General features: G+C 40.1%; 1 pseudogene; it reads left to right on the forward strand.

Annotated features, from left to right (window-relative positions):
• Nucleotides 1-7,188: 7,188 nt before the first annotated feature.
• Nucleotides 7,189-7,852, forward strand: LOC119516462 (annotated as a pseudogene).
• The last annotated feature ends 679 nt before the right edge of the window (nt 7,853-8,531 follow it).

Genomic DNA, 8,531 nt, shown 5'->3' on the forward strand with positions numbered 1-8,531 from the left:
TACCTTTTGAAGTGTTTTTATCAAAAAGGGATGTTGGATTTTGTCAAATGCTTTTTCAGCATCTATTGAGATGATCAATTGATTTTTCCCTTTTGACTTGTTAATGTGTTGTAATACATTGATTGATTTTCTTATGTTGAACCATCCTTGCATGCCTGGAATGAACCCCACTTGGTCATGGTGTATGATTTTTTTAATGTGTCTTTGGATTCGATTTGCAAGTATTTTGCTGAGGATTTTTGCATCTATATTCATTAGGGGGATTGGCCGGTAGTTTTCCTTTTTTGTAGCATCTTTGCCTGGTTTTGGTATTAGATTGATGTTAGCTTCATAAAATGAGTTAGGTAGTGTTCCATTTTCTTCAATGTTTTGAAAGAGTTTGAGTAAGATTGGTGTCAGTTCTTTCTGGAAAGTTTGGTAGAATTCCCCTGTGAAGCCATCTGGCCTTGGGCATTTGTTTGTGGGAAGATTTCTGATGACTGATTGGATCTCTTTGCTTGTGATGGGTTGGTTGAGGTCTTCTATTTCTTCTCTGGTCAGTCTAGGTTGTTCATATGTTTTCAGGAAATTGTCCATTTCTTCTACATTATCCAGTTTGTTGCCATACAGTTGTTCATAATATCCTCTTATAATTTTTTTAATTTCTTCAGGATCTGCAGTTATGTCACCTTTTTCATTCATTATTTTGTTTATATGGGTCTTCTCTCTTTTTGATTTTGTCAGTCTAGCTAGGGGCTTGTCAATCTTGTTGATCTTCTCAAAGAACCAACTTTTGGTGATATTTATCCTCTCTATTGTTTTTTTGTTCTCTATGTCATTTATTTCTGCTTTAATCCTTGTTATTTCTTTTCTTGTACTTGGTTTAGGACTGGTTTGCTGTTCATTTTCTAGCTCCTTCAGTTGATCCATTAGTTCTTTGATTTTGGCTCTTTCTTCCTTTTTAATATATGCGTTTAGTGCTATAAATTTCCCCCTTAGCACTGCTTTTGCTGCATCCCATAGGTTTTGGTATGTTGTGTTCTCATTTTCATTCGTCTTTATATATTTAGCAATTTCTCTTGCTATTTCTTCTTTAACCCACTGATTGTTTAGGAGTGTGTTGGTTAACCTCCAGGTATTTGTGAATTTTCTAAGTCTCTGATGGTTATTGACTTCTAATTGTATTCCATTGTGGTCAGAGAATGTGCTTTGAATAATTTCAATCTTTTTAAATTTATTGAGGCTTGTTTTATGTCCCAGCATATGATCTATTCTGGAGAAAGTTCCGTGAGCACTAGAAAAGTATGCGTATCCTGGTGATTTGGGATGTAATGTCCTGTATATATCTGTTAAATCTAATTCATTTATCAGATTGTTTAGGTTTTCAATTTCCTTCTTGGTCTTCTGTCTGGTTGATCTATCTATAGGAGAGAGTGATGTGTTGAAGTCTCCCACAGTTATTGTGGAAACATCAATTGCTTCCTTTAGTTTTGCCAGTGTTTCTCTCACGTATTTTGTGGCACCTTGATTGGGTGCATAGACATTTACGATTGTTATTTCTTCTTGCTGAATTGCCCCTTTTATTAGTATGTAGTGGCCTTCTTTGTCTCTCAAAACATCCCTGCATTTGAAGTCTATTTTATCTGAGATTAATATTGCTACACCTGCTTTCTTTTGGCTGTAGCTTGCATGAAATATTTTTTTCCATCCTTTCACTTTCAGTTTCTTTGTGTCCCTGTGTCTAAGATGAGTCTCTTGTATGCAACATATTGATGGTTCATTTTTTGATCCATTCTGCGAATCTATATCTTTTAATTGGGGAGTTTAATCCATTTACATTCAACGTTATAACCGTGAAGGCATTTCGTGAATCAGCCATCTTATCCTTTGGTTTATGTTTGTCATATTTTTCCCCTCTGTCTATTAATATCCTTTATTGTACCCATACCAAATCTCTTTAGTACTGAACCTTTCTCCAAGTCTCTCTGTCCTTTCTTTGTTTCTCTGTCTGTAGGGCTTCCTTTAGTATCTCCAGTAGGGCAGGTCTCTTGTTAGCAAATTCTTTCAGCATTTGTTTGTCTGTGAAAAATTTAAGCTCTCCCTCAAATTTGAAGGAGAGCTTTGCTGGATAAAGTATTCTTGGCTGGAAATTCCTCTCACTCAGAATTTTAAATATATCGTGCCACTGCCTTCTTGCCTCCATAGTGGCTGCTGAGTAGTCACTACTTAGTCTTATGCTGTTTCCTTTGTATGTGGTGAATTGCTTTTCTCTTGCTGCTTTCAGAACTTGCTCCTTCTCTTCTATGTTTGACAGTGTGATCAGTATATGTCTTGGAGTGGGTTTATTTGGATTTATTCTATTTGGAGTTCGCTGAGCATTTATGATTTGTGTATTTATGTTGTTTAGAAGATTTGGGAAGTTTTCCCCAACAATTTCTTTGAATACTCTTCCTAGACCTTTACCCTTTTCTTCCCCTTCTGGGACACCAATGAGTCTTATATTCGGACGTTTCATATTATCTATCATATCCCTGAGGTCCGTTTCGATTTTTTCAATTTTTTTCCCCATTCTTTCTTTTATGCTTTCATTTTCCATTCTGTCATCTTTCAGGTGACTGATTCGTTGTTCACCTTCCTCTAGTCTTGTACTATGAGTGTCCAGAATCCTTTTAATTTGGTCAACAGTTTCTTTAATTTCCATAAGATCATCCATTTTTTTATTTAGTCTTGCAATGTCTTCTTTATGGTCTTCTAGGGTCTTCTTGATTTCCTTTGTCTCCCGTACTATGGTCTCATTGTTCATCTTTAGTTCTTTGAGTAGCTGCTCTAGGTGCTGTGTCTCTTCTGATCTTTTGATTTGGGTGCTTGGGCTTGGGTTATCCATATCGTCTGGTTTTTTCATATGCTTTATAATTTTCTGTTGTTTTTGGCCTCGTGGCATTTGCTGAACTTGATAGGGTTCTTTTAGGATTTGTCGACCAATTGAAGTCCTTATCTCTAATTTATCAGATCTACAGCTTCGTGGAGTACACTTTCTCTAACTAACCAGCAGGTGGCGTCCACGAGCCACCTGTTCTCCACAAGCCAGTTCTCCCCTGCTTAGCCTTTTTGGTGAGTGGGGGAGTGAGTCTTGTGGGGTCCAATTGATGTACCAAGCTTGCGTGTGTAGTTGGTGTTGCCTGCCCTGTATATGGGGCGTGTTTCTGGGCAGTCAGGGAGGGGGGTGGCCCTAACAATCACATCTCCCTGGTGATCCTAGAGTTTTAAAGCTGCTGCAATAGTCTAATCCTTCAGTTCAGTCCTGCCACAGTTTGTCTCTGCCACTGACCCACAAGTTCTTGGTATTGGTGTATGGCTCCTGAGACTTGCAAGTGGGCCCCTCTTCCAGGCTGTGCACCCCGGGTCCTCTGTTAGGGGATGACTGTGCTATGTCACAGGTGAGTGCCGTCCCCCCAGGTCAGTTCTGGGCTGCTGGGCTGTGTGGGGAGGCGCCCAGTCTGCTGAAATGATGGCTGAATGGGGCTTTGTTAATTCACACTGCTCCACCTTCCCAACTCTGGGACAATCAGCTGAGGTTGCAGGGAAGGCTAATGTTCATGGCCAGTTTTATGGTGTGTGCCTGTTATTTGAAGCACTTCCGTCACACTGGGTTGTCTGGAGCAGCTCTGGGCTATGGGGCTGGCGATGGGCAGTAGTGTTTCCTGTCCACCAGGATGATGGCTGTGAGCGGACACCCCCCTTTTCTTGGGAAGTTGTGGTGTTTAGTGAATTTTCTCAGCCACTGGATTATTGCCTTTTGTCTCAAAGCTCTCTTAGTTCTGCTCTTGACTTGACCTGCCCAAATTGCAAGTCTTTGAAGCTTTCTGTATTGGGCTTCTTAGAGTAATTGTTTTAGAAAAAGAAAAAAGGATTAAAAAAAAAAGTAAAATAAAATAAAAGGGCCCTCCTCAGAGATCTAATGGGTTATTGAAATGCTAAGAGACAAAGCAACCAGGGCCATTAAGGAAAGGTCCACAGGGCAGAGAGATCAGCTTTTCTTCGGGATTTGCATATGCGCCTCAGGGCCTGAGCTCTGCCCTTCCCCTTTCTATGTTCACCAGAACTCCAAAAATCCTCCGCTTTTATTTTGGAGTTTTTCGTGCGGTTTTTTTCTATGCCTGTCTCCTCTCTGCTGGGCTGGCTGCTCTCAGATTCTCTGGTGTGTGGTCTCAGTCTATCTATGGTTGGAGTTTGGATCAGTAGAATGAGTTTCAGATAAGGGCTGCCACTGCAGTTCTCCCTTCTCCTTCCCGGAGCTGACAGCCCCTCCTCCCACGGGACTGAGCCTGGCAGGGAGGGGCGCGGGTCCCCTGGCCGCAAAAACTTACAGATTTCGCTGATCTCAGCAGTTCCACGTTTTCATGAGTGTTGTATGAAGTATGCCCAAAGTCAGATTGCTCTGTGGTGTCCAGTCCACACAGTTCCTGGCTTTCTACCTACTTTCCTGGAGGAGTAACTAAAACATACAGCTCACCAGTCCGCCATCTTGCCCTGCCCTCACTATTTGTGTTCCTTATTAGTGACATTATTCAAAGATAATTGAAAAGTAAATTTGCTTCGAAGGGTACATTCTCAGTATCCAAACAAAATGGCAAATCTTACTTCAGTGGCACTAATAAGTAATGCAAGTTTTAATGAAGAGATTGAGAAGTAAATGGGGACAGGAATGGCATACATCTTACAGCACATAATAAAACTTATTAAATTATTTGTTTAATTCTTTTTCCCTCCACAAAGTGCCTCTTTCTCCCTCTGCCAATCTCTCTTTCTCAGCTTCTCTCTCCTCTCCCACCTCTGGCCAGACTCCAGCCTCATTTCCAGATCCTTCCAGACCTTTCCACTGTGTCCAACTGCAACACGATTTAAACATCTCACAAGGTCTCCAGTTTGCATTTCCGCACCTTACTCTAAATGGCAAAAGACATTTCATTGACAGTTAGAGGGAAGAGGCCATGATAAGTGATTTTAAATAATATAGGGGTAGAGAGCAGTGATTTTAAATTCTATTTTTCTTGTTAGATAATAAAATATAAATAAAGAGGACTTTGGGAAACTGGAAAAGCCAGAGATCATTCATTGATAATCATTTATTTATTAATTCCAAAATAAAATATAGCAAGAACCTAGGCTCTGACAGGTTAACTTTTGCAAAAGTTGGCTTTTAGACACCTTGCTACAGAAAGCAGCATTTCTGGGGCGTCTGGTAATCATTTCTGGTTTTCCTTTACTTTGTTCTTTCCTCTGAGACACATATATCAATCTTTCAAATAATAAGGAACTTTCTTTAGGTCTTATGCTAAGCAAGTTTAAGCTGTAATAACCTGAAGAGATTTTTGGATGAGATGGCAGGTTGAAAGCAAAAGAAAAGAACTGGGTTTCTCTTTTTTTCAAGAGGCATATGATAGATAATGGGAGAGTGGTTTAAAAATTCTCTCCAAGCGAGACCAAGGTTAAGACTGAGACTGTAGAGGCCAGAAGAGCAAAATGACTACAACAATTCACATGTTTTCAAGAGCAGCCCTTTGTAGCTGAGGGATTGATTTTTCCCACTATTTTTTTCAGTTACCCAACGTGTGTCTTTATTAAATGACCCAGGAGAATACAGTGTGGCAGAGAACACTTAGATTTCCTTAGCCCAGACTCAGGTATTCTCAGTTTATCGCCCATTCAAATTAAAAAGAGAGTTTTATAGGAGGAAATTGAATTGACTGTACTTTTATCTCCACCTTTAAATTTAAAGTTTTGTTTGAATTCTCCACTAAAGTGTCTGCATTATTATATTTTAAAGAGTTTTCACTGAGTTGAAAGTTTCATTCACTATGTTCAATCACTACAATTTGGAAGAGTCAAGTCATTTGGTCAAATCTCTCTGTATTGCCAGAGTGGTGAATTCTGAACTAAATGATAATCACCATTTCTTTTGTTCTAATGCTGACTCAATTGAAAGGCAAAACAAGGATACCTACTCAATCAGAGAAGGAAAAGTCACTTTACCTCTTTAGCTATCCCAGGTCCTTTAAAAATAATGTAAACTATCACTTGTCCTGAGACTTAAAAATATCCAGACTGGAGGAAAAGTTTGAAATTTTCAGAGTCATGAAACACTCTGATGTAAGAATTGGAAACCAACTTTCTCCTGTTTAAAATCCACCCAAATGCTTTCCCTTCCTGTGTGTGTGTTTTCTCCATGTTACTCTGTATCTATTTTCTTCTCACTTGGGCTGCAATTTTACCTTTTTTCTACACCCTGCTTTTCCAGTAACCTGTTTTATTCCTCTTTTCTTATTTCAACTTATGGATGCCCATTATCCTGCATAATTTTTCCTTCTTTTTTTTTTTTTTTTATTATTCCCAGAGGTACAAATAAGAAATGATATATTAGAAAACAGTCTCACTTCACCTAGACCAAGTCTATATATTTTTTCACCATTATATGTACTGAGGGAAAACTGGGGTGTCTGCCTGTACAAATTATAATTCTTTGGTTAAAACTAATAATAAAACTTGTGCTACTTAAGTAAGACAGGTATTTATTGGAATGATACTGGGAATCTCCTGCTATCCAGGGCAGTGAGACAGTAGGGCCTCACGAGTAGATGAGAAGGAGGGATGCAATGCAGGATGAAATGAGAAAAGGTTTGTTCCTTCTCAGGATCTCTTGCGATTCCAATTGCTCTCTCACTCCCTTGCCTCTCAACTCTTCCTCATCTGTACTAGTTTCTCTCTCTCCCTCCTTCTCTCTCACCTGTGCTTCACCTATATACCTGCTTCATTCTTCTTTCTTACTACAAATGGTTTCACAATCCAAAAGCTGTAAATTACCTTCAAGCAACTGTGCAAGTTCCTTGGAAAGGAGCTCAGGTGCCAAATTTGGCTCAGGTGCCCATCCTGACGTAATCAAGTAAACTAATGGATGAGGGTTACATTGTATGAACACAACTCTTCCACTGCCACTATATGGATAAAGATGAAGGAAAGCCATATTTTAATTATCTGTTGCTACTTACCAAACCACACCAAAACTGGGCGGTGTAAAATGTTAACCGTTCGCCGGAAGGTAGATTTGACCGCGAGGAGAGGAGGCGCGAGCTACCGGGCTCGGCTGTGTGGACCCAAATAGCGGCCCCTGGCGTGGAGAGACTCTGGGAAGCCGCCAAGAGGTGCGAGATCATGGCGGCAGCTGAGGAGCAGCCTCAGGAGGGTGGAGAGGAGGAGGAGGAGAGGGGGCCGGCGGAGCAATTGGTGGAATAGTCAGGAATTATTTACTCAGGAAATATTTCCTCAAAATATGTAAATAAATGCAAGATTTGGGGAATTGACGCCGAGAGACCCATTCTTCAAATTTACAGTCATGTCTTTGCTGGGAAGTATCAAGGATATTTGCAGGCACTCTTGGAACATGGGTTATATTTGAAGAAAATGTGGAACCTGTGGATGCAGAAGACATTGAATAAAACAATGCAAAAATACAAGTCTCATGCAATGAAACAGCTCTGATAACTCTGACAGAAAAGAAGGATGAAGAAAAAATAGGTGGCACAGAGTGGCTACAAATGAAGTATAGTGATTTCTCCTGTAGATCCAGCATGATTTGTAGCTTTCTACATGAAAATGAAGATGAAGAAGCTGTAGCTCTGACCCCAGATAAACCTTTGGAGTTGGAAGAGCAAGAGATTCAAATGAAAAACAATTCAAACCTGAGTTATGAACAGGGAAACTACTCTACTTGGAAATAGAGGATTCTGGCCTTCTTATTGATATCCCTTCTTCTGAGACAGAAGATTCTGCTTTTATAGAAATTCAAGATGCTGACTTAGTATCCACTCCTAGATGACGTTTCTCATAATAACTAGACATTAACTTTTTAGAGTTTTTAGATCAAATAATTGGCTGATTCTTTTTTTTTAAAAAATCAACTATTTAATTGTGCTATGATTTCATAGGTTATAAACACAGTGGAGATGACTTGTCTCTTCTTCTAGAGGATGGGGGCCTCATGCAGGATGGCTCAAACATTAGAGATGCTGGGATGGTTCAAATGGGGCCATGTGTCTAAGGCTTTGGTTCTGGCTTTTGGCTGGAACTGAAGGTCCATGATGATTTCTTTATTCACATAGCACACAGCTGGGGGTGGCTAGGCATCTCTCTTTCTCCATGAAGTTTCTCCCCATGGCTAGGCTAGGCTCCCCCACAACATGGTAATCACTAGGTACTCAGACTTCTTACCTGACTGGATTTCCCTAGAGCAACCATTACCAGAGAGCAAGGTGAAAGCTTGCAAAGCTTCTCATGACCTAGCCTCGGAAGACATTAAGCATCACTTTTACTACATACTGTTGGTAACATAGAGCCAAGATTCAGTGTGAGAGGAGACAACACAAAAGCATGAATACTGGAGGCATAATTCATTGGAAGCTAGCCACCGCATACCACCACCACCACCACCACCCCACTCCCCTGAGAAAAAGGAATATTGGGTATATAATGCAATATGTATTCCCTACAGCCTATTC

The sequence above is a fragment of the Choloepus didactylus genome, chromosome 20, assembly GCF_015220235.1.
Source record: "Choloepus didactylus isolate mChoDid1 chromosome 20, mChoDid1.pri, whole genome shotgun sequence".
Classification (NCBI taxonomy): domain Eukaryota; kingdom Metazoa; phylum Chordata; class Mammalia; order Pilosa; family Megalonychidae; genus Choloepus; species Choloepus didactylus.